The sequence below is a fragment of the Camellia sinensis genome, chromosome 14 (genome assembly GCF_055761805.1).
Source record: "Camellia sinensis isolate YWXY chromosome 14, ASM5576180v1, whole genome shotgun sequence".
Classification (NCBI taxonomy): domain Eukaryota; kingdom Viridiplantae; phylum Streptophyta; class Magnoliopsida; order Ericales; family Theaceae; genus Camellia; species Camellia sinensis.
In genome coordinates this window covers 111,022,355-111,046,532 of record NC_138974.1, presented here as the reverse complement: position 1 = coordinate 111,046,532, position 24,178 = coordinate 111,022,355, and positions in this window count along the sequence as shown.

Sequence of the window (24,178 nt, the reverse complement as noted above, 5' to 3'; positions counted from 1 at the left end):
GAATAGGAAATTGAAGAAGTAAAATGTGGATTTCCTTGAAATGGTTATCCCACATTAGAAATTTAAGAGAACTTATGTGTGCATATAATTTCTATGTGGCAACACTTGGGTTGGGCCCTAAAGGGCACCCTAAGTTTGTAGAAGGGAGGAGTTATGGACAAAGTGAACCTTGGTTCAAACCACCACACACGCGCGGGTGTGGGTTGTGGGTCGGTTCTAATATTAATTTTTGGACAACAACAATTCTATATATTTCTCTACCATACAAACAATTTAATTTCACTCCACATAAGCACTTAGTTGCGTAAGCACATACGGATTATTCTTTTATGATGAAATTTGTCCCACGAAAAACCAAGAGTTCTTAGTAGAACGAGTATTGATCAAGTACCCTTCTAATAAAACCATAAGGAATTTAATAGATGCAAACAACATCTCAAAAGTCTAATCCCATACTCATCTAGCCATATAAACATGCTATCACATAGTCACAAATTGTGCAGTATCTCCTAATCATACGAAATGAACCCCTTGTGGTAAAACAACCACCTCCCGCGAGCCCCAAGTATTCAAACCCGGTAGCTCTGATACCAAGTTGTAACGCCCCGAAATTTATAACACCATTAAAGTACATCAACCAACGTTCATTATAAGAAAAGAAGCAATTCACCAACCTTTACATTACTTGACTCATGAGGGTCATACAAAATAATTCCACATGCAAATATATATTCAATGATTTCTAGCACATGAATCTATAGCATATAGAACCTTTAATCCCAAAAATAAATAAATACCCTCAGGGGTTTACAAATTCCAAGGCTTAAGCTTGGTTACACAAAAATGGTCTCTCGAACCCATACAGTTATAGCCCTTGGCTAGCAAAATATACCTCAACAAAAATAAGAGCCTTGTGCTCTCAACATATACATCCACGCCCTAACTCAGCGAGATCACCACATCCTTTCCTACACCAAAATCCCATAGGGTGAGCATAAAGCCCAGTAGGAAATTCTTAACAAAATAGATACATTTTATACAAGGTTCACAATGAAATGCACATGCTATGCTATACTTTTTGAAGGAAAATCACACTTACATTATTTGAAAACCATCATGCTCAATGATAACTTGAAATTTCAATAGATTCAAGACTTTAAACCAAGATCACGGGGCGGTAAATACGACTCAGGTAATCCCTAGGTTGGTGTCTGCAAGTAGGCATAACTAGCACTACCAAATCCCCACTTTACTGGTAGCTAACCGGAAGGCACGTAGTACCTCCTCTGCGCGTGTTTTCGGTCTTTCACCCTGGACACTCAGGCCAACTTAATCAATTTCATCTATACCTCCCATCCGAACTTACCAATGTATTTACCCCAAAACATTTCAATAAATCTTATTTCACAACATCCCCTTGTCAATGCAAGGTTTTAAATCCCAATTCAATATGTGTAACAAGCAAAAGTATTGAAATGCCAATGCAACGATTATCAATGCCATGAAACACCCTTTCCATTTTCAATTATTCTATGCAATGTTCCCAAAATAATCACAACGCTCATTTCTCTTTTCGGTGATATTCCACATGATAGCCATATGTTCATTTGAATCTTTCAATGGGTAACCAACAATCTCACATTTCTTACATCTTCAATAATTTAATCATTTCATAACCACATCACATTTTGACCAACAACCTCCCAAAATCAACAATACTCATATTCCAAGAAAATTTGTCATTTGTTAAGTAAAGCAAGAGATTTTTCAATCATTCATTCATTTTATAAACACCCATGAATTTTCAACATCTCTCACAAAATTTCAAATTTCTAGGTTATTGCAAAAACTAAACATTTCCCCATCTTTCAAAATGAAAACCTCTTCCCAAAGCATCCTTTCCCATAATAATACCAAGCTCTCTAGTATTGTAAAAACAAAAAACAAGGTGTAAACCCATTTTGAAATCATCACTACACATGAACCAAAATCAAAGTTCTTATACTTTCCAAAAGAGTTCCAAATCAACATAATCATGCAAGAATATATATAACTCTAAGAATATCCCTACCTCAAGTTTTAGAGAAGAAGAGATGAGAAACCCCCAAATTTGACGGTTTTGAAATCCAATCTGCACCGCACAAGATGAAGTCCTCGATTAGCCCTCCAAATTTGATGAAGGATGTTGGGTTAAAACTCTAATGGATCTAAAGAAATCAAGGTGTTGATCTTGTTTGATGTAGGAAATGTAGAGAGAAGGAGGAGAAAAGGGTTTTTAGAGAGAGGTATACAAAAAAGTGATATACACACAGCCCAAGAAAAGAGAAAAACAGAATTTTTCGGACTCAGCGACTTCCGCACGTGCGGCGCCCATTCCCGCACGTGCGGAGCGTGCCTCCTGCATGTGCGACACTCATCCTCGCACATGCGGCATCTCCCCCGTACCTCTTTCCGCACGTGCATATTATTCAGAAGCAAACCGAGGTCCTCCCCTGTTTCCCGCACATGGGGCCTCACCTCCCGCACGTGCGGCCCCCATCTCGCACGTGCGGCCCAAGGCCCCGCACGTGCAGCTCTGTCCTTCCAGCTTGGAAACTCTTCAGCTCAACACAAGACACTTCGGACCCAACCTCGCACCTTCCGAAACATGAGAAAGTTGACACAGAAATAAATGAAAACAAGGACTTTGAAATAAGCTTCCAAATACACAAACCCAAACTGTTAACAAGACTCCCGGCTAACCCAACACTCTAATAAAGGCAAACCCAAGGTTAAACAAGAGGGACGAGATGAATAATGTACCCGGTCATCACAAATTGTTTGGAGTGCTACTACAATTTGTGAAGATCATTGTATCCTGGGAGATAGACGCCATTTATCCGTAAGTACCGTAGCGGGGCGAATCTGTCTTAAGGGCAGAGTGTCACACACTCGACTTGATCTAAAAGTTGTATCAGCAATAAATTTTGTAAGTAATTTATTTATTTTTGTTTAATTTGTTTCAAGTTATTTATTTTACATTGAAGACTGTTCCAACATGGTAATCCATTTAGTCCCAAGAGTTTTCTTATAGACTAATTAATCCCAATGATTTTGAAAAGGGAGATTTAATATATTTGGAAATTAGATTTACGGTTATACTCTTATTTCTATTATGTTTTCTTTTTTTTTTCCCGCCCCCTTTTACACTAGAAAGATAAGATACACAATATACGGGAATCAAATTTGGGACTAATTTTTATATGAGAATCTTTTTTATTTGGAATGACTTGAAATGTGAGATTTTTCAAACATTTCAAAAATACTACAAATGATTTGAAATATGAGATTCTTCAAACATTTCAAAAGGAATACAAAAACTCATTAATAAGTTTTGAACAAACGTATAATTTAAACTGTAACACTCAAATGTAACATTCCAATATAAGACTCCAAAAAAACTCCGTAGTATATTTTTTCCAAACGTAACACTTAAATGAAGCACTAAAAAAGAAACTCTTTAGTATAACACTCAAAAAAAAAAAAAAAAAAAAAAAAAACTCCTTAGTAAGTTTTTTCCAAACGTAACACTCAAATGTAAAACTTCAAAAAAATTCGTTAGTATATTTTTTATTCCCAAACGTGACACTCAAATTTAACATTCCAAAAAAACTCCTTAGTGTAACACTCCAATGTAAGATTTCAAAAAAAAAAAAAAAAAAAGATCCTTATTATACTTTTTTCAAATGTAACTGTAACCAGCCCGCGGGGGACCTCGCTACAGCTCGGACTCGATTTGTAGTCACGTTTCTAAGTCTGAACCAAAGAGTCCAAATCCGGCAAATCGTTTTGAGAAAATAGATTTTTGAAACAAGTGCCAAACATGGACTGCTTTGCCAGATACAGAGTCGCCACCTAAATATTTTATTTTGGGAAATTTAGGAAACCCTGACTCGGTGCCGAAAGGCCACGTGTCCGTCATCACGAAAGTTGCCTCGGCTCGGGAACTTGGGTACGAATAGGGAAGGTCACTTCGTGAGCACCCCTGCTCGCCCGATCAAAGATCGGCCTCTACTAACCATGATATCTATTTTTGAAAACATTGTGAGTTCTTATTCCGGTTATTAGCCTAGGTTACTATGTGATGCGCACAGCATACAAGTATAGACTGGATCGCCTGAATTGGAACAAAACATTTCATGTTCGCTTTTTGAAAATGGTTTGCTACTCGCAAGTAGGCTAAAAATGCAGATTTTGCCACCCTCAGGTGGGCTTAGAAAATATGGTTTTGCCACTATCTAGTGGGCTTAAAACAAACAATTGATGACTTATTCCAATCCAAGTAACCCAACCTTCACCCACAGGCATTCAGACAGTTATATCACATAAGCATATTGCCTCATGGTAAGCATGCTATTCATGGCAGTCACTCACACGCATGCAAGGATGCTAAAGCATAGAACTTACCGAGTACTCCAAGCCAAAATAGAAACTACATTAGAAATCATGCATGATCCTACGTATACAAAAATGCCTAATGCAATACATGCAAAAATGCAACTATAGCAGGCTCGGCTATTCTAAACATGGCATATGAAATGCTACTACTAACATGTATTCAATTTGGAATTCAAAGTACGATGCAGTTAGTATGGTGCGCCGAGCCCGGTGCATGCAAAACAGATGAATGATGCAAACGTGCTATCATACTGTATGCTAATTTAAACATGCCCTAATCTAACCATAAAAAGCGGATAAATAAAAGGGAGAAAGACGTGGGGTTGGAAGACATACAACACACACACGCACACTTATTACAGTTGTGCCCTCGCGCAGAGGGTCCAAATAAATATACAGTCCCAAATAAAAGAATATTACAGTTCAAATAATATACAAATTCCTAATTAATTAACAAATCAACTAAGAAAATAAATAAAACTGGCATGCAAGCCAGGGACTGCCTTGCTTCTGATGGATGATGCATGTCCGGGTTGTCTTGCGCGGAAATCTACCGGGATGCCCCAATTAGCCTCTGTTTAGCAGTTATTCTTTAAAAGCGTGCCAAGCTCCGAAAAGTTGTTGATTCTTCATTTGCTGCAACAGAGAGCAGGAAATGGGCATAGCAATGTATTTTCACAGATATATGCATGCCTCGATCCTCGTGCCACCAATCACGCATACCGAGGCATGATGGCCGAGGAGTCGAATTGCACAACTCAATATAGAATGAATGCACATGAAAACACAACAAGAACCTAACTCCATCATGGGTAATCCGGAGTGTCGGTGACTGGGGAATTGAGACACATTCCGTCACTCGGAGTACAAAATGCACCTCGTTTCCCATGCCCGGGCTAACTCCTATTTCGAACACGATGCAATATGCATGACATGCATGAAATGCGACTAAGATACAATCCTAACATACACAATGCTATGAAAATGAGATGCCTCGAAATGCGTACACACGGGCACGCAAACTGAGAAAATGACAGAATGCGATCTAAGATACAACCTAGTATGCACTATGTTATAAAAATGAGATGCCTCGAAATGCGTGCACACGGGCACGCAAACCGAGAAAATGACATACGCAATGCAAATGACATGAAAATATGATATGGACTTATACCAACATGAGAGAGAGCTTCAGCCATACTCACATAAGAGGCCGATGGATGAAAATGAAGTGCCTCGAAATGCGTGCACACGGGCACGCAAACCGAGGCAATGGTATATGCAATGCAATGGCATGGAAATGGCATATAGAATGCAACATGGACTTATACTAACATGAGAGAGCCTCAGCCACACTCACATAAGAGGCCGATGGATGAAAATGAAGTGCCTCGAAATGCGTGCACACGGGCACGCAAACCGAGGCAATGGCATACGCAATGCAATAGCATGGAAATGGCATATAGAATGCAACATGGACTTATACTAACATGAGAAAGCCTCAGCCACACTCACATAAGAGGCCGATAGATAAAAATGAAGTGCCTCGAAATGCGTGCACACGGGCACGCAAACCGAGGCAATGGCATACGCAATGCAATAGCATGGAAATGGCATATAGAATGCAACATGGACTTATACTAACATGAGAAAGCCTCAGCCACACTCACATAAGAGGCCAATAGATGAAAATGAAGTGCCTCGAAATGCGTGCACATGGGCACGCAAACCGAGGCAATGGCATACGCAATGCAATAGCATGGAAATGGCATACAGAATGCAACATAGACTTATACTAACATGAGAGAGCCTCAGCCACACTCACATAAAGAGGCCGATAGATGAAAATGAAGTGTCTCGAAATGCGTGCACACGGGCACGCAAATCGAGGCAATGGCATATGCAATGCAATGGCATGGAAATGGCATATAGAATGCAACATGGACTTATACTAACATGAGAAAGCCTCAGCCACACTCACATAAGAGGCCAATAGATGAAAATGAAGTGCCTCGAAATGCGTGCACACGGGCACGCAAACCGAGGCAATGGCATATGCAATGCAATGGCATGGAAATGGTATGCAAACATGCTAATGGATTTTCAGCAATGAAATGTGGGGGAAAACAGCCCCGAAATGAGGCAAAAACACACCCGATGCATGGAATCTCTCCCGAAATGCAAAATTAGGCACATAGAATGAACTACAGCTATACAAAGCATGCATAATTGGTACATGGAATGAAAAGACAGAAGCAAGACAGCCCCAAAATAAGCATTTTTACAGTACAAATCATGGCCAAACAGCAAGCAAAAATAGGGCAACAATGGCATGCAAAAATGGCCCTAAACATGAGATTATGAAGCAACTCATAGCTGCTAACTCCAAATAGGTTAGGGCCCTTCAACAACATTGAAGAGGGACAAAAAATAAGCCACTTTACAGAACTGTAAAAACCCTAAAAACAAACATAGATATGGCTAAGCTCTTATGCAAGAAAATGGGCCAAAAGGTGGCCAAAGAGGCAAGTGGTATATGCACAGCCCAAACTGAAAAATTCCATTCTACAACATTGAAGAGGGACCAAAAATAAGCATATTTACAGAACTGTAAAAACCCCAAAACAGTATACAAACATGCTAGAAATGCAATGCAAAATGAGGCTCAAAAGTGGCTATAACACAAAGTCTACAAAATATTCCACAAACGGCCAAAGACCCTTAATGAAACATGTTAATAAGGTCAAAATAAGACTACTTCTAGGCCTATAAAAAGACCAAAAATAGAAGCATGATAGGCTGCCAAAGCATGCAAGAAAACGACATTCAAGGAGGATATTGAAGCAAGTGCAATATGGAGGGCTCAAACAGGGTTGAGCCCTTAATGAAACAAGAAAATGAGCTCAAAAACATGACAGTTTTGGTCGGAGCTCAAATCAATAAGCATGTATGGCTTATAAAAGATACCAAAATAAGCTCAAAAAAGGAAAAAAAACTACTTACCCTTGAAGGCTTGACTTTGGTTGCCTCTTGGCTTGAGTTTGTGGCTCCTTAGGCCTTGGGGAACACCTTCAAACTTCTGGAATGGAGGATGGAAGGGTGGGGGTTGGTAGTGTAGAAGAAATGGTGGTGTTGGACTTGGAGGTTTTCAAGGAAATGAGAGAGATGGAGGAGGATTTTTGCATGCAAGCTTGAAGACCAATTTTTCTAACCCTCAATACCAATGCTTGCAGCTGGTTATAAGGACCAAAAGGAGGGGGAGCATGGAAGGAAAGGGTGGGGGAAAAGGACCAAGGTTTCCCCCACAAAATATCCCCTGGATTAGGATATTTTCTGGGGGAAACAGCTATACAGCTGTAAAGTGCAAATTGAGAGGATCATGGCCGGCTAGTTTAAAAGGAAAAAAAAGTCACTCACCAAATAAGTGGCCGGCCGGCCAGAAAAGGTGGCCGGCCGGCTAGGTCAAAGGGAAAAAAGTGGCCGGCCACCCCCTAGGATGAAGCCCCAGAAGTTAGCTTTCCAATGGCGCAAACCTTGCATTAAAATTCCTCCTGTAGAAAAAGTTATGCCCTTTTCCGTGAAACTGCGTAGATTCGGTCCAACCGGACTTCAACCAAACACATCTCCCCCCCCCGGACTTGGCCTTGGGAGATTCTTGAGTGAAAAATGAAGCCCTGGAAGTAAGCTTTCCAATGGCGGTGGCCTCATATCTTAATTCCTCTTGTGCAAAGAGTTACGCCCGTTTCGGTGAAGCCGCGCAGATTTTTCTCCTTCCCGGATTCATGCTGAACCACTTTTGACCAAAAAAGAAGTTGGCTTTTCAGCAAAATTGCTGGCCTCCCACCCTCCTACAAGCTTTCTAACAGTGAAAATAAGGTCTCCACCAAAAATGAGCCCAAACCGATGCAAAATGAAGGTTCGGGGGCCGAAACGCGCAGCCCGAGGCCCCGAAAACTGGCTGTTAGGCACCGGGAGTGGTGTTCGACCACGAAGTGGGTCTCTCAGACCTCAGTGTCCCTCAAAATGGAGTAAATAAGATGCATGCCAAAAACCGGAGCAATAAGAGATGGTTAAGCGGTCCCGAACCGAGGCACACGGCCTGACGGCTCAGAAAACCGAGAACCGGGCTCCGAAATGGGAAAAATGGCCTACAGCCACAAAATGTAGCCCACGGCCACTAAGAGATGGTCTACGGGACCTCTCCCTCCCCTCAGGAAAAGAAACAGAGAAAATCGAGCCTGGTTCGCAAACCGAGACAAAGCACAAAAGAGTCCGGAAGTCCGGAGGCAAGGCTCGCAGCCGAGACTCTAAAACTTCTAGACGAGCACGATATGCAGTATCACCGAGTGCTCAACTGGTGACGTCTGAGTCTTAAGGTCGGTCAAAAATGGGATGTCTACAGTAACATTGAAAAAAAAAAAATGCTTAGTGTAACACTCCAACATAACACTCGAAAAAACTCTTTAGTGTACTTTTTTTAAATGTAACACTGCACAACAAAAAAAAAAAAAAAAACAAAACAAAAACAAAACAAAACAAAACAAAACAAAACAAAACAAAAAAACTTAGTGTAACACTGCAACATAACACTCAAACAAACTCCTTAGTGTACTTTTTTCCGATCGTAACACTAAAAAAAAATATATATATGGGATTCTTCGAACCATTCAAAAATGAGTACAAAAATTTCATAGTAAGTTTTGGACAAATGTATAATTTCAAACTGTGACTGTTATGCTTATGAAAAGTACACTAAGAAGTTTTTTAATATTTTTGTGTGTTATGCTTGGCATTACATTGATTGGAGTGTTACGTTTGGAAAAAGTATGCTAATAAGTTTTTTTTTGTTTGTTTTTGTATTACATTGGAGTGTTACGTTTGGAATTACATTGATTGGAGTATTACGTATGGGAAAAGTACACTAAGGAGTTTTTTTGTGTGTTATATTAGAGTGTTACATTGAAATTTTATCCCTAAAAAATTAAACTTAAACATATAAGTGACTACCCTTTTGTGTAATTTCCACTTTAACGGAACTTTTTGGTTCATAAGAAAAAAAAGAGGACTAAACAGTTCACAAGATCATATTTTGGGATTTATTGGTGCTTTACCCTTAAATTATTTCAAGCAATGGAAATTATATTAGAAAATGGTTTTATAAAAGCTTAATTTTTGCCAACTCTAAGCATTAATTAAGGTGGGACCCATGCACTATTTTTGGCGGGTCTGGGGGGTAACGTGTTCAATGTTGCGTAGTAAATAGTATCGTGTATTTTGTTACTCAAAACCATTTATGTGTGAATGAGAATTCAACATGCATTTAAACTTTGTGAAAATGACTTTTGGTGGGTTTCCTACATATTTGTGAAATGTGCTTGTATGATAAGAGGTTTTGTATGAGTATATTGTTGTATAAATTGTGTATTTAAATAAAAATAAACAGATTCATATTTAATAATTTAAATTACAGAACAAGAAATCATGAACTAAACAACATGATGAACAAAAATATATATCAAACTAAAATATTGAAATAAGACAAGGAAGCAAACCAAAGTCTGTGTGATACCACAGTCTCCTTAAAATAGATCTGCCGCCTCACCATGAGTGCTGGGGGTATGTCGGCGTTTGTCTTCCAAGATACGACGGTTAGAACCCGTTAACGTAGAAGCACCTTCTGTTTAGCTCCGGTGAACTGTGACAGCACTCTCTCACATAGGAAGAATAATATTATAGGAGGAGATTGACTATAATATAAGGGCATGTTTGATTGGGTGGATTAGAGCATGGGATTGGGATTATTAATCCGTGGGCCCAATTATCCTATGTTTGTTTTAACATTTTGGTTTAGGATTATTAATCCAATGGATAATTAATCCAACAAATTTGTAGGATTATGAGTAATGGGGTAGGGGTGGGATTATTAATCCAATGGATATTAATCAAATTGGATAGTGAATACCACACTAATTTAATAGGATTATTAATACTCCACTATTAATCTTGTAAATCAAACATGACCTAAGAGCAAAGAATTTCCGTGTTGACAACCAAAGAAGTTGGTCACTTTTTATACACAAAGAGGGAGAGAGAAGGAGCCTTCCTGTAACAAATGCATAATTCAATTTTGCAAAACTAAAATCCTAATGTAAGGAAGACTGATGGTGTAAATTACTATCTTAAGTGTAGAGGTTACACACAATATAGACATGTGTGTATATCTGCAGCCACCACATAGACTTAGCCTAAAAAGATTAGGTTGGTGGACCACCAATCCAGCCCAGTCCAAACCTATCTTATTCTAGCAAGCCTCAAGCCCAAGCCCAAGCCCAAGATCCAAGATCCACGACCCACGGATCACGGATCACAAATCACGGACAACGGACCCAGACTCGGTCCAGTCTGATCTTGTCCAACCAGGCAGGCGGCATGAGCACACGCATCCTTGAAGCATAGTTTTGGCCCAAGCCCATCCTTGAAGCATCCATAACTCCCTTCTTTCAGAAAATTTGGATGCCCCAAAAGGCTCATGCCCTTGTCAAAACTTGGGATTTAAATACCTATCAATGTTTTCCTCTATAATCAATATGGGATATGCAGTTATACACTATTCCCAATGCCTCATTCACGTGGCCAACTTTATGAAACAATTTCTCATTCAATTCTTAATGGCTTTTGGTCATTCTTTTTGTGGTGTAAGGATCTTGTTACAAAGAATCTAAACCCATTTGATCCCACCTCAACCAGTGGTTGGGACATACTTTAATTTCACTTTAAAATCACCATAAAATCATTTTTTCCAACAATCCCCCACATAAATAAAAATTGACCGAATAAAGAAAAATGGACAATGTTTAACAGCAAAGACTCGGAGAGAGAGCACATAGACTAACCCTGCATTAGAAAAGATAGTTGTGGCCTTGAACCTTTCGTAATGAAAGCCTATCGGATTTACTGGCTGATCAGTGAACGTAATGTCTTGAACTGTTCTTCCGTTTGTGTAAACCGAGGGAATAGACCTCACACAGGAGTTAGTCCAACCAATGTTCTTGTTCTCACTAGTGTGTCTGGTATGACCCTGGAACACTAGCCTAGTTGAGTGAGTGTTTTTAAAGAATTCGGCCTTGTCAATTCTTAAAGAAGTGCCCCCACTTCGCACTCACATAGTTGACCTACATAAGGTATCTCACTATACCATGGTTGATTATTTACTTCACTTAGGTCATTAAAAGCATTAGCTTAACCTTCCACCGCCACAGGGTATCACTGTATAAATGAATGGACAATTGGATTTACCTCTTTAGTGACTCACTCGTTACACGTAGTTAGGTTATCCCTTTGAACCTAGATCTTGGGATCTCCAGTCAACTAGGTTGGGTTTTTCGTTCCGGTAACATTTACTAAAGGCCTTAACCCTATTTCTCTTGACAACATTTCTACTGACTCTCGAGTTAACTCTTTGGTTAGCAGATCTGCAGTGTTGCCCTTACACTTTACATAGTCTAGAGAGATAACTCCATTAGAGAATAGTTGTCATATGGAATTATGTCTATGACGGATATGCCTAGACTTTCCATTATACATATAATGATTCCGGTTTAAACCCGACCCATTTCTTATTTTTGAATACGGGAATCCATGTCCTTAACTATTTTTCATTTAATTTTCATCTTGTTTCTAGTTAAGTTTGACTATTTGGGAGTAATGGTTGTGTTTGAAACAGTTTGAAGTTAGTTTTTCAAAAGAGTTGTTGCCTAGATTTTTGCTTGTTCGCTCGAATGATCTTTCTTGCACTCAAGCTCTCTTTTGTAGGTTTGAATGTCTAGGAGGGGTCATTGTATGCTCGAGCGGTGTCACTTATTGTGTCTGATGCTCGAGCGGTGTTTTGGTCACTCGAGAAAAGGGTATTTTGAGTCACTTTTACATTTCTATCTCTCTCTAAACATTCTGAAAACCCTAGTTCTGCACTCTGTCTCTCTAATTCTTGCATTCAAGCTCCAAATACTCTCATCCAATTGATTTTTACACCCTAGCCCTTTCGAGAAAAAGGTAGAGCACGTCAAAAACTTTGTTTTAATCGGAGGAGTTATCGTTTTCGGCTCCGCCAAACTTCAATCCTTGCTCTCTCTTGTATTCTAATCTTGAGGTCGGGATTTCTTCAACCTTCTATATGATTTTTACCTCAGTTATTTGTCTATTGAAAGAATCTAGTGATTTGGGGATTTTGGGTTAAACCTAGGATTTGGTTTTAAATTAAAAAGAGGGGATTTCAAATAGGTTCTTGAGAAAGGTTATGGGGATGTGTTTATGGTTTAGACATGTTAAAATGGTGCATTTCTTTAATTGGAATTATTTTGTAATTAAAGGGACTTTTGTTCTAAATTATGGATATTTGGTTTGTGAAAGAAAATGGAAAATGATGTTGGGTTTTGGTAATAATGGAATGAATGTATATGTTGATGATGATGGTGGAGTTGGATATGTAATATCACTCTCATTTTGAAAATGATGAGATTATATCTTTTGTTGGAAATTATTTGTTGTATAGAAATATCTGTTTCGAGCTATCAGTAGAGGATAACTTTGATTGTTGTAGAAGAAATTGCATATAGATTAGGTTAATTGAAATTAATCACCCATACATGTTGCATTGAGCATTGTTACATACTTAAACATTGAAAATGTATTGTTTTGAGAGAAAAAAAAGGGGTGAATACTGTGGTGAATTTGGTTCGGGGGTGTGGTTGTGGTTGTTATGTTGGCCTGTGTGTCCTTGGTGAAAGTCCAGAAACCCGTGCGGTTAGGTGTCAATCCTTCCGGTTAGTATCGGTAAAATGGCTTTGGTAGTGCTTATATAGCCTACTGGTAGATATGTACCTAGAGATTCCCAGTGTTTTGTATCCACTACCTTGTTTTCTGTTATAAAAAGATTATCTGGCATTGCACAATTTTGAGATGGAAATGAGAAATGTTTCACAAATGGCATGCATGTGCATTCACCTTATGACTTTGTTAAGATTCATATATTGTGTTAAAGTATCCCTACTGGGCTTTGGCTCACTCTATGTGGAAATAACTTTTAGATGCTGATAATATGGCACCACTAAGGACATAGCTTTGGAGGACTTTGAGCCAAAAGCTTCTTTTGTTTATCTGATATAAGTATTTTTGTGTAAGCCTTGGGCTTTAATTGTATTAAGTTGAACTTATTTTCATGTACCCAAGCATTGACTTGGAAAGATATAGCCATTAGGGCATATAATTACTTGATTTTACTTTTATTTTAAATTCATGTACCCATGTCATATGCTATAGATTCAAAATCTAGGATTTATGAATATATACACGCATATGTCATCTTTATTATGATCAACGATTATAAATTGAATAGAAGATATGATATTATTGATCAAATGTAAGGAATATTATGAGATGGACTATTGTTATTATTTCGGGGCATTACAATACATATAACTCTGTGCCTATCCAATTGCCAATTAGCTATCACAATGAATGCAGATAGATGGCACAGGTGTAGACACCCCATTTTTTACCGTCCTCAAGACTTGGATGTCATTAATTGAACACTTGATGATTATCCATGTTCGTGTTCATTTTGAGTTCCTGAAGGTCTCGGCTGAGCGCCTTGCCTTGGAGCCTCTCAACTTGTCTATTTTGTGCTTAGTTGTGGACCAAGGGCTTGTAGCTTTGCTTCTGGGGGAAGAGGCTGGCCTCTCGGCCAGCCCTACAACCCATCAGCCAGGGGTTGTTTCCATCGGCCATCAGTGGTGGCCGGTCGGCTACACTGATGGCCGATCGGCCTCATTAATGGCCGGTCGGCCACTGATAATGGCCGATGGCCTTTTTTTTGCTTTTTTAGATATTTTGTGTGTCAGCTGTTGAACACTGAAGCCATCCTCCATACACATATGGAGGGATGAAACAAGCTTTTTGTTTGCTTTTTCTATATAAGCGGAGGTCCCTTCCCCTATTTGAGGGTTCTGAAAATTTAGAAGCAAATTTTCACTCTCTCTAGAACTCTCTCTCTCTATATATATATATATTACTTGAAAGTGAGTGTTCTTTGCATTTTTGGCATACAACCTCTTAGCCAAACACCACCACCTTGTTGCTGAGGTGCTTGAAGGTCTTGTTTTGGCTCAAAAAGCTGGTTCTAGCTCAGAGTTGTAGTCTTTTGCTGTTGTGCTTCAAGGGTAAGGCACTTGCCCCCTTTAAGCTTGTTTTTTTTGTACATTGGATTGGCCACCTTTGCATGTTGTTTTAGCCAAGTTGTCAACTGCAAAAACCTCTATTTTTTAGGCTTAAAAATGGAGGTTTAAAGTGTTTTTGGAGTTAAGGGTGATTCACCCTCCTTTATAGCTTCTTTGCTAAGTTTTTGTACCACATTTTAAAGCTTTTGAAACAACTTTGTTTTGGCCTTTAAACCACTGAATTCCAGAGGGATTTTAGTGATAGAAAGCTTGTCTTGAGGTCCAAAATGGGAAGGGGTGGCCTCCCCTTCTTGTCTTTTTATGCCATGCCTTGGTAGCACTACAAAGTAGTATCTTTTTATGGCTCATGTTGGCTTGTTCTTAGCATGTTTTTTGCCATATTTTAGCATGCTTTAACTCTGTTTCAAGTGGTCTTGGTCACATATGCTTCGCTTTATATAGCTATAGTGTAATCAGTCCTTACTAGCTTTGTGTTGTAAGGCTCTTAGCATGCTTTGTTTGAGTTGTTTGCATGATATGGCATTATTTAGCATGTGATTTCAGAGCATATTCCACTGTCATTCTCTCACATATATCACTCTTTAAATGCTTTTGAGAGTTGTGTCTTATGCCTAGCTTGCGAGCCAACATGTGCGCATGATTTTCTTGCCTTTTAAGCTTCAACCTCAGCATGATTTAGCCTTTGTTTTAGCATTCTTTAACTCTGTCCAGAGTTGGTTTGGTCCTTTGAGTTTGATATTGCATGCTTCTAGAGTGATGCTCTTTACTAGCTTAATGTATTTGGCTTTTGAGCATGCATTACATGAGTTGTTTGCATTGTTTTTAAGTCACTTAGCATGCTATTTCAGTGCTGGAATAGGTGTCATTGCACTCCATTGTTTTAAACTTTCATGCACCTTGAAAGTGGCCTTAAGCCCCTTGTTGGCTTGAGCATGAACTTGAAGCATTCGTGCCTAATGGTTTTAATCCTCCCTTGAGGATTTCTACTAACCAATAGCATGATACTCTCTTCATGCTCAAGGCACTCAAAGCTTAGGTCATCTTTCAAATTAGAGGACCATATCACATTGGACTAACCGGTTAAGGAATGGTTGGGTAATGTAAAATGTGTAATCAAGAAATGGACCAAGTAAAACGTGTACAAGATAAGCATTCATGTTGCATTGCATGTGTTTAGATCGGACATTAATCCAAACATAAGAAATACGAGACGTTTTATACTCAAAGTGATGAAACGTGTTGCATTTATTGGTCGCTATCCCCCTTGATCATGCATGATGGGGTGAAGGCACTTTGAGTCTTATGTGCGCATTTACTAAGCTTGTGCAGGCTTGGTCCTTTGGTGGCTTGAGAACCAAGTGCCGCACTTCTTTGAGCTTGAGACATGATAAGGAGGGTGGCAGTACACACATTTCCTTGCAAATACATTGCCATGCCTCTGTTTGCTCTTTGTTGCAGCAGAAGGAGGAAATGCAAAGAAGCAGTGGCCGATCGGCCACCAGTACTAGCCGACCGGCCATCAAATCTGCCGATCGGCCACCAGTTTTGGCTGATGATCACCAACCAAGGCCGATCGGCCATTAGTGTGTTCTTGAGATCAAACAGAAGCAATCTGGAGGTTAGCACAATTTTCAGAGGTTCAAAGATGTGTAAACAGAGACATGTAGAGGCAAGGCAATGGATTTTCGGGAGGAAACAATCGAGCATGCATGCCTCCCTCACTCACGAGGCCATCCTTATCGCTTTATTTGCCAGTTGTAGTTAATTACACGTGCTGTAATTAATTTAGCTTAGTTCATGTTGTAATATTCTAATTAGTCTAATTAGCTTAGATTAGCTAGTCATTCAATTCGGTTCGTAGTAATTAATTAGCTAGAATAGTAAATTAGTTGACTTGTAATAAGTAGCTTAGCTTAGTGTAGCTAGTTAGCTTATTTATTCAGACTCTCTTTCGAGAGGGCGCAATGTTATAATAAGCGTGCATGTGTGTGTGCATGTCTTCCAACCCCACTTCTTTCTCCCTTTTACTTAACCGCTTTTGATGGTTAGTTTTAGGGCATTTTTTCAATTAGCATACCTTATGCTTTGCATGTTTGCATCATTCATTTGTCTTGCATGCACCGGGCTCGGCGCATCATTCAAACTGCATCGTATTTCAATATCTATTTGAATACGTGTTTCAAGAGCATGCTCTCAAAGTGTTGCATCCATATGCCATCTTAGATAACTGAGCCTATTTAGTTGCATTATTGCATTTGTTGCATTAGGCATCTTGTATAGTTAGAATCATGCATTGTTTCTAACTAGTTTTATGTTTTGGCTCGGAGTATACTGTAAGTTTTACGTTTTAGCATACTTGCATGAGTGTGAGTGTTGCCATGATAGCATGCTTTCCATGAGGCTATTTGCTTAAATGCTTAACTGCATGATTGCCTGTGGGTGAAGGCTTGATTGCCTGAATTGGAATAACTCGATGATTGTGAGTTTTAAGCCCCCTTTGCGAAGTGGCAAAATCATGTTTTCAAGCCCACTTTAAGGGTGGCAAATTTGCGCTTTAGCTTACTTGCGAGTTGCACTTTCAAACCATTTTCGAAAACAAACATGAGTTGTTTTGTTCCAATTCTCGTGATTTAGTCTATACTTGTATGCTATGCGCATCACATAGTAATGTTAGATTAATAATCAGAATAAGAACACACAAGGTTTATAAAACAACATATCATGATAGTAGAGGCCGATCCTTTGATCGGGCGAGCGGGGGTGCTCATTGCATGACCTTCCCCTCTCGTATCCAAGTTCCTGAGCTGAGGCAACTTTGGTGATGACGGACACGTGGCCTTTGGCACGAGTCAGGGTTTCCTAAATTTCTCAAAAATAAAATATTTAGGTGGCGACTTTGTAATTTGGCAAAGCAATCCATGTTTGGTGCTTTTTTTTTATTCAAAATCGATTTTCCAAAACGATTTGATGGATTTGGACTCTTTGGTGTTTATCAATCTCACATTGCACTTTGTGAGATTAGATTCAGAACTATGACAGGAGTCCGAACTGTAGTAAAGGCCAAATTCGCGCCCTCTCTGAAAAGGGGGGGCACGCGAAGAAAGTCGGGTCTACAATTTCTGGCGACGCTGCTGGGGATTTAGAGAACTTGACTCGAAACTCATGATATGTTGTTTTATCTACATTTATGTGTTTCTTTGCATTGCATTTGCATTGGTGCACCTAGGACATAGTGTTTGCCATTTGTTATTCTTGAACGGTTTGTCAGAGGCTTGCTTGGAAAAGCGTGCCATAAGGCTGACCGGTTACGGGCTCTGCCACGATGGAAACACAAACCTCTGATCGGGATCACCGCCAAGGCACCCTCTTTGACCATTTGACCTAGTTGCATATCGGAAGCCTTAGAGACCGTTCCAAACTAGGACAGGTTGCTTACCCAAATGCAGGCTTGTTTGAAACTGCATGCGTGCGTAGTGAAACCCTAGTTCCTAACAAAATAGGACAGGGAAACCCTACCCCACCATAGGGGTGTTTTGGCTCTCACTTGCTTGGTATGTGCTGTTAGGGTGTGTCTCTACCGGGAATGCATGTATCAGTTTGGAAGTTCGGGTATCAGTCTGAGGACATTAGTGATTGAGGGTATCAATATTATGGCAGAAAATTTGGGGGGCAGAAATCAGTGTTTGAGTATAGTTAGTCCAGCTTATGATTTTCAACTGTGTGTTGTCTCTATCTAAGCCGAGATGCTGTCCGTTTTTCTGATTTTTTGTCTTTTGCTTTATTTTCTATTTTGCAGGGTAGTATTTCATCATTGCTTCTGACGAGGCAGTTATTTCTCGAGCACTTTGGACTAGAGGTAGAGGGCTTTCTTGATCTGAGGATCTAATTGACAGACAACCAGTGTTTGTTTCATTATCCCCGGTTACAAGACGGAGGGTAGTCAGGGATAGAGCATCAGTACAGCAGTCGCTAGTTCAACGGTCACTGTCTACCTCACCTATGCACAGTTGGGATCAGTTTTCTGTTTCTACCTTAGAGAGAGGGTATACCTGTTTTGATAGATCAGCAATTTTCAGTCAGTATGGAAGAGATGATGCGTCAACTCCAACAGACCATGGAGGCCATGCAGCGTGACGCTGCTCGCCAAGCGGAGGTCACCACTCGTCAAGCGGAAGTTGTAGCCCAGCAGGTAGACCTAATTGCTAGACTCCAACAACAGCAATAACCACAACAAGCTGGAGCTTCTGTTTCGCACCGACCCCCACCTAGGGTTCCAATGCCCGGGGAGACAGCTAACGTCCAGGAGAATATGGACGTTCCTACAGGGCCAATCCCACCACCAGTCCTATCACAGACTTCAAAGGCACCGGCCTACCCAGTGGACACGCCATTCGAATTCGAGTCCGATCTAACTGCTCTGAAAGTGAGCAAGCTCAAAAAGCTATTCAAATGGGCTCAGGGAGTTAACTCGATCCCAGACATTGAGGACGGCTATACGGATTCGGCGGTGACATTGCCGGACAGATTCAAAATGCCCCACATAGACCGTTTTGACGGCTCGGGCGATCCTATGGTTCATCTGAGGTTGTTTTCGAATATTCTGCGCCTGATGGGCTTGACTAGACTCCAGAAATTATCTCTCTTCGGATGGACCCTGTCGGGTATTGCGGCCATCTGGTACGCCAAACTAGAGGACTCAGTAAAAAGGAGTTTGGAGGAGATGATCGAGGCCTTTGTCGCCCAATATGCTTACAACACCCAAATCGTGGTCACGACCCGTGATCTAGAGACAACCAGGCAAGAGCCGAAAGAGGGCTTTTTTGACTTTGTCACTCGATGGAGGGCCAAGGCCTCCACGATGACAACTCGGTCACTCGAAAAAGATCAGATAAGGATGGTTGTGTGCAACCTGTAACCCAAGCTGATGCAGAAAATGATCGTTTTACCCCTCCCCACCTTTGCTGACTTGCACGAGATAGGGGTATAGATTGAAGATGCTATGAAGTAAGGTTTGATTGACCAGGAAAAGGAGCAGCCCAAGAGGGCGTTTGCACGCAGTTTGAATACAGCTACAAGTAGTAGTGCAGCCACGAAAACTTCTAACGTGGGCATGGTCACCACCACCACCTAAAAAACAGCCACACCTTTCACCGGCTCGTCTGGAGCCACCTCTCAACCAGCAAAGTACCCGCCTAGGGGCCAAAGAACCTTCACCCCACTTTACATGCCCCTATCCAAAGCCTTGGGGGTTCTAATTAGAAAGGGGCATCTGAAGCCCCTAGAACCACGCCTACTACCAAATAACCTACCTCCAACACATAACCCGGCTAAGTATTGTGCCTTCCATCAACAGCTTGGGCATGATACTGACCAGTGGTTCAGATTACGTCATGAGATTCAAGATCTCATCGACAACATGGTGATTGCGCCTCCCGAAAAGCCAAATGTCACCACTAACCCTCTCCCACCACATAACAATCCCCCTTCTCCACCCAGGATGATAAACCTGATTCAAACTACAGCCGTTCTATACGACCCTAGCATATACATCACACCCTCCTACCTACCCAAGCCTGAGGTGTTCATCCCAGATAGTACAGACTTGTGCATGATGAGCACCTCCTTAACCCTACCCAAGCTAGTGGTGGTGACTGTCGAAGACAAAACTGGGGTGACCTCAGAGGAGAGTGGGAATGTTGGTTCAGAACCCGAGGGATCTGTGAGCTTAACCGAGGAAGCATACAACCCGTGCAGTTATATTGTGTCAATAGATTAGGCTAAGCCGAGGGTGGAGTGGCCAACTGGGGTAGAGGTACATGTTGTCCGGGAGGACGGACTGAATCAGGGGCTCGATGATCTAGCCAACCTTGAGAAGGATATCAACAACCTACAGTTCTTTGATGAGCAGGACTTGGGGGATGTGCAGCTTGGTTGGTATGATGCGAACAGAGCGACAGATGCTACGGGTTGGCTCAGTGACGAGCCAGATGTTGTTGAGGAGTCTCAGCCAAAACAGGGGCAGACAGAAACAGAAACATCCGTAGTGGCTGGAACGGCCGGGAATCAGGATGAGTCGCTGGAGAGCACCGGTGCGAAGAATTTTGCTTGGGACTTGGGCAGAGTGTGTACAGTGGACATAGAGCAGGAAGCCGCGCTGAGGCAGTTTGAACAAGAGAGAATCGAGAATGATGATAGGGTTAGAAAGGCCAAGAGTCCTATGGGGACATAATGTGCTGTGCGCACGGAAACAACTACAGCAGAGTCGGATGGTTGTCTGTCTGTTGCTGAAAGCATGTGGTGGGAAGACACGATTTGCGTTTGGCCCATATTGATGAAGACTGGGGGCAGAACCTTCTAGATGACACCTGGTACACCGAGGAAGTAGACCATATGACCTGGAGTGGACGGTACTTCAAGCCCCCACATTTGGACCAGCCAGAGGCATCTGGAAGGACAAAGAAGCAGAGAGGCAGAAAAACAGACTGTTAGAAGAGGAAGCTGTACTGAAGCAGCTAAAGAAAATTCAAGAAGACATCTCCATCTGGGGACTGCTTATGGCCTCCAGGTTACATAGACAAGCCGTTTTTTCAGCCATGGACAAGGCTAAGCTTTCGATTGATACAACCCCCGAACAGTTGGTGGGACTGGCGTTCCCGGGTGGTGCTACACCGACTCTGACCTTCACAGACAAAGAACTACCGCTTGAGGGCTCTGAGCATAACAAACCGTTATACATCTCTGTGGAGTGTAGGGATAAGTGGATACCAGTTGTCCTAGTTGATATGAGATCTTCAATCAATGTATGTCCGTCGCGAATGGCGTATGCTATTGGGTTAAAGCCCGCAGATTTCGCACCAACAGCCCAGGTGATACGGGCTTACGACAACACCAGCCGGGAGGTGATGGGGACGGTGCAAATTAAAACTCAGGTTGGCTCGGGCCAACATGACACCGAATTTCATGTTCTGGATGTGCCAACCACCTTCAACTTACTTCTTGGATGACCGTGGCTGCACCAAGTGAAAGCTGTCTCTTCCACCTTACACCAGATGCTGAAGTACCCCCACGGGAAGGGGGTGGCAATTGTTTTGGGAAACTCTTCAATGCATCTATCGTCGGAGGTCTCTACGCCAATCTTGGAGATTGTACATGGCGAGGAGGATGGTTTCTTGTCTGGGTTCACCTTGGCTGAGGCTCGGGTGATGCAAGATCTTCTAGCTATTGATGATGGGTTGTATGTCAGTGCACAATCTCTTGGCCTCATGAACAAGCTTCAACATGTGCCCGAGATGGGATTAGGAAGAAGTAGTCGGAATGGCGTCGCTAAATTGGCCGAAGTGCCACACAATCCCCATACCTTTGGTCTAGGTTATACACCTACCAAAGAGGATTGTGTAAGGAAAGGAAAAGAGATGGCTGGAAGAGCCAAAGCTAAACAAGCCGGGAAGCACTATGAATCAGTGCACAGACCTATCCAGGGGACCTTGAACGGACGCTTTGTCCGGGAGGGAGAAGATTTCCTGTTCTGCGGCTTTCCAGAGCCATGGCTGAATTCGAAGAGGCAGCACTTTTCGGGATTTGAGATCTTCTTTGACTTATAGTTATCGGGGGATGAAGTTGCTGAAGAGCAGACTGACCCACCAGTTGTGGTTGAGTAATGCAATATGGATGAGTCCAGTGGCGCAAATTTTGAGCTTGGAGCAGCGCTGGTCTGTCTCATATCAGATCCTCAGATCTTATCAGAGTGCTCGGGAGATGATTTTTCAGTTTCCATGATCGGAGATGACTCGGCTATGTGCCCTTCTTCCGACATTTTGGATGCATCCATCGCACCTTCCCTTGTCTGGCAATACGAGAAAGGCTTTTTATCTAGCAGTTCTGGGTCAGGTAGTGAGCCGGAATCTGATTCCACAGAGTCTGTGGAGTGAGAATCAAATTCTAGTTCATTTAAGTCGGAGTCCAGTATTCTTGGGGGTGATAACCCGGATGCCGTTGTGTTATCCAGGTCGTCATTTTCATTTTCTTTTGAGTCGGTTGTAACCAAAGAATCAGACGAATGGTACTGCTGTGGCTTTTGAGTACTTTTCTATGCCTTTAGTTTATTGCATTAATCAGGATCTTCAAAATTTTGATGAAAATGACGAGGAAGAAATTCCTCCAGTTTTGAAACACTTGATTGACCGAGAGCAGGAGAGGTTTGTAAAACCTTTGGTTGATGAAATCATCTCAATTAATGTTGGTACTGAGGAGGATCCGTGGTTGGTCCAGATCGGGTCCACGTTGTCTTCGGAGGAGCGCGAGCGCTTAGTCGTTTTATTAAAAGATTTCAAAGATGTTTTCGTGTGGTCCTACGAAGACATGCCTAAAATCGATCCTAAGATTGTATAGCACCAGATCCCTCTTGACCCAAAGGCCCGACCTGTTAAGTAGAAGCTCTGAAGGATCCGCCCGGACTGGGCTCTGAAAATCAAAGAAGAGGTCACCAAGCAGATTGATGTGCGGTTCCTGTTAGTATCTGAGTATCCAACTTGGTTGGCCAATATAGTTCCGGTGTCGAAAAAGGATGCCAGAATTTGGGTATGTGTGGACTTCAAAGACTTGAACAAAGCCAGTCCGAAGGACGACTTCCCTCTGCTGCATATCGATGAATTGGTGGACTTTACTGCAGGGCATGCGTTGCTCTCATTCATGGATGGGTTTTCGGGCTATAACAAGATTTTGATGGCACCCGAAGATAGGGAGAAGACTACTTTCACTACCCCGTGGGGAACCTACTGCTATAGGGTGATGCCGTTCGGTTTGAAGAATGTTGGGGCTACGTATCAACGGGCTGCGACCACGATCTTGCATGATATGATCCACAAAGAGGTTGAGGTGTACGTGGACGACATGATTGTCAAGTCCAAGGAAAAAAAGGGCCACTACACCGCCTTGAAGAAATTTTTTCGACATGAGCCGGGAAAATCGTTGATATTGTATCTGTCAGTAACCGATACAACAATGGGCTGCATGCTTGCATAGGAGTCTAAGGAAAAAATGGAAAAGGCTATCTATTACTTAAGCAAGAAGATGCTGGAATATGAAACTCGTTACACTCTGCTTGAGAAGGCTTTTTGGCCTTGGTATGGGCTACCAGGAAGTTGAGGCACTACCTGTTAGCTTACTCTGTAATACTGGTTTCGAGATTAGATCCCATCAAATATCTCTTCAAGAAACCAGCACTTACGGGTAGGCTAGCTCATTGGTTGTTTCTTCTCTTCGAATTTGATGTGAAGTACATGACGCGCAAGCTGTGAAAGGGAGAGCGGTAGCGGAGTTCCTAGCCGATCACCCAGTGAAGGGAGACAAAGCAGTAGAATATCTATTCCCAGATGAGGTCATTCTGCAGGTTGAAGAAGAGGTCTGGACTATGTACTTTGACGGAGCGTCTAACCAGTACGGGTATGGGATAGGGGTGTTGCTGATAGCACCCGATAATTTCCACATACCCTTAGCTTTCAAACTCTGGT